Source organism: Impatiens glandulifera, chromosome 1 (assembly GCF_907164915.1).
Source record: "Impatiens glandulifera chromosome 1, dImpGla2.1, whole genome shotgun sequence".
NCBI lineage: Eukaryota > Viridiplantae > Streptophyta > Magnoliopsida > Ericales > Balsaminaceae > Impatiens > Impatiens glandulifera.
This window is the reverse complement of record NC_061862.1, coordinates 28,392,843-28,396,318: the sequence shown is the minus strand read 5'-3', so window position 1 is coordinate 28,396,318 and position 3,476 is coordinate 28,392,843.

Here is a 3,476-nt window from a genome sequence, read left to right as displayed (position 1 = left end):
AAACAAGAGAAGCACTTACATGTGAAATTGATGAAAAACAAATTATTCGTGGTTCATGCCTTGGCAACCTACGGCATTTGAAGTGCACAATTATGGACCAAGCGTCCACCACTTCGCTCGCAATTTCTTAACCCATTTTCATTGTTTGAAATAGACGACGGGTGATATTACCTGGTGCACTTTCGTACAGAACGTCACTACAAAATACATTCATTTAGAAGACCATGACTAACTAATTTCATATTTCAAATTTCTAAAAGCATGCGAAGTTACTTACAATGGAGGCAGGTCTTCATCAAACACAAAATCGGCTAATCTCTGTTCCTTGTTGGTTATTTTGTGGTCCAACATATCCGCAACCTCTTTCATGTAAGGGGATCGAAGGTGCACAGGAATTTCCGTGATCTTCCGCTTAGGATATTCTCTAATGTTGATGCGTCCCCCCCATCATCTTCATCTTCATCTTCAGAAGATTCAACGGCCTTAGAAGCCTCAACCTGTTCCTTGCCTTCACCCTGATCATTTGGTGCAACAGACTGAGCTTTGGGTTCCGCACCATGTTCCTTCCTTTCACCCTGATCATTTGGTTCAACATGCTGAGCTTTGGGTTCCTCAACCTGTTCCTTCCCTTCACCCTGATCATCGTCTTCAATAGTGGGTGTCTGCACTTTGTGTACCTCATCCGGTTCCTTCCCTTCACCCTGATGATCAGTTGGTTCAACACTGGGTGAGTCATCTTTGTTGGGCAGAACTGCATCCTCAGGTTCGACCTGTTGAGAAGGGGGTGACTTGACTTGAATGTGCTGAAATGCAGCCTCTACATATTCTTGTTCAATAAGGAGTGATTCATCTTCAATGTCCTGACCTACATCCTCAAGATATTTCGGTTGAACAGGGAGTGACTGAGCTTCATTGTGCAGAATGGCATCATCGAGATCATTCGGTTCAACGTGATCTGAGCGATTTTCTTGATTTTGCATAACTGCATCCTCAAAATCATTCAGTTCAACCCGTGCTGGTGGATTGTCTGTATTGTCCTCCACTGCATTCTCACAGGGGTATTCAACCGGGGGACTATTGATTTTCAAGCCCGCACACTGTAAAGTGTCCCCAAGTGCCTCACTTGGAGGATCTTCCACACCTACACGAACCTCACCATCATTCACCACCTTCAAGTGTTTCATGAACCCTTCAGACTCTCTTAGGTTCAGGAAACCGGCCTCAAAAAAGGCTTCGGATCGATGTTGCGTTTCTCCAACTCCCCTGATAGGTAATTAAGCTGTTGGGCTGTATCATGAAAAGTTTGCAGGATTTTGGATGTCAACATCTGTACATTATCAAGAACAGATTTCATTAATCTTGAAAACAGGATAATATAGACAAATGTGAGTCAATTTCTTGTTTCCACATACCTCATTATCATCTTCTTTTACTTTAACCGAGTCAACTGGATTCTCGGGTTGTTTAGCTGCTAGGCGCGCCCTTGCCCGGCCCAACCCAAAATCACCGGCACGAACTTCTAAGTTGGTAAACTCTAACACTGTGACGTCATCCCAACAAGAGATTATTGGAAATTTTCTTTCGTAGGGGAGACGTTCACCTTCCACAAAAACACCATCTAGGTAGCAAATCTGGAGTAAAGGAATGGGAAACATGTTAGAAAATATTAGATATCTATAAATCATATACAAGAGAGGCAACATTACTTACCAATAAAAGGGTTATAGGTCCATCAAAATATGGATTTTTATTTTTACTTGCTTTTTCTTTCCAACTTCTTACACTATCAACCAATCGTTGAAGTGTGAAGTGGCACTAGTTCAGTTCCTTTATGTTATCAACATCCATTAAGGATTTGAGAATTTTGAACCTGAAATTAATAAAATACATGTGTCAGTATTCACAAATACAGTTACATATATAATAGGTTTGAATACATGTTTACCTGGCTCGTGAATTTTGAACTGGACATAAAAAACTTGAGACAACAAAGACAACGAAGTCGATTTTGAGATCGTTGTCTGCACTTGTGTTACTTAATATCTTGGGGATCATAGAAAGTGTTTCAGGAGCTTTTGAGTCTTCCCCGATCCATCTGGTCTTCCAATCCCTCAAGAAATTAAAAAAATCAGGGTCCTTAGTCTTGTCCCCCCCAACGGACTCAACTACGTTCATTGCCCCTCTAGGGAGGTTCATCACGAGTTGTACGAGATCTTCATCGATAAGGATCTCCTCACCGTTGGCCAATACCAGAGAACTCTTATCCGGGTCAAAAGCTTGGATTACGTGTCTGGAGAAATGCGCCGGGCACTTGGAGACACCCATTGTAAGAAGAGAACCAAACCCGATTTGCTTCACGGCTTCCCTCTGTTCTACGCTCAATTTAGGAATCAGTTGAGCGAGGCCATGAGGTGATGATCTTGTTAGAAATGTCAGTTTACGTTTCTTGATGGTTTTGGTTTTTTGGGGAGATGGTGGTAACTCTTCATCGAATGGTGTAGTACACGGAGAAATATTAGTGGTTTCTGGGGGTGGTTCTGGTAACTCTTCATCGACTGTTGGAGTGGAGGTAGGAATAACATTTGGTTTTTTTTAGGGGGAAAAGGTGGTGGTAAAATCTCATCAAAATGTGTAGTACCTGCAACAATATCAGTAGCTTCGACAGCAACTGTGGAAACTGATTCAGCAGTCGATGACGACTTCGTATTCGTCTTCGTATTTCTCTTCCTCTTCCTTTCATATGTAACCAAGTTATTAAACATCGAAGTCATTATTTTTGGTGGGATAGCATAAATCAGTATTCAACTAAATAAATGGAATAAACATGTGTAAAATTAGTATAAAATATATAAACACAATAAGATTAACCTACCTCTCTAGTTTATTGCGGGGATTGACGTTGGATGCAGGATTGGGGGCAGTTTCGTTTTCGTTTATGCTCCTATAGACTTACAAGACGACCTCTCGGGAGTCGATGGTATCCACTTCCATGTTGTTGCCTTGGTTCTCTGACATCTTTAGAAGAAATCCTTGTAGAATAAAAGAAATCTCTAGGGTTTCGACGTTGAGTGTTTGGATTATCGCCGGGAGATAGAGAGAGAATAATATGAACAGTTGCTTATGAAAATGAAAATGATGGAGAGTGGGATTGTAGCGGGAAATTGAAATTATATCAACAAGTAATTGAAGCGAATAAATATTCGTTCTATATCGTAACTTCGTAAAAAAATTCATAAAATAAATTGAAAATAAAAACTATTATTCGAAGCGAAGATTTATTCGCGGGATGTAAATGCACGGGTAGGTGAATTTACATGACAGGCAAGTGGTCTTCTCATGGGAGGGGAGGGGGTTTTACATTAACGTCAGGCTAAAAATAATTGACACGAAGAAATCTTCGCTTTCAATCTTCTCCTCGAAAAAAAAAGGTAGAGGAGTGAAGTAATTAAAGCGAATATTTGGTCGTTTACTGCATG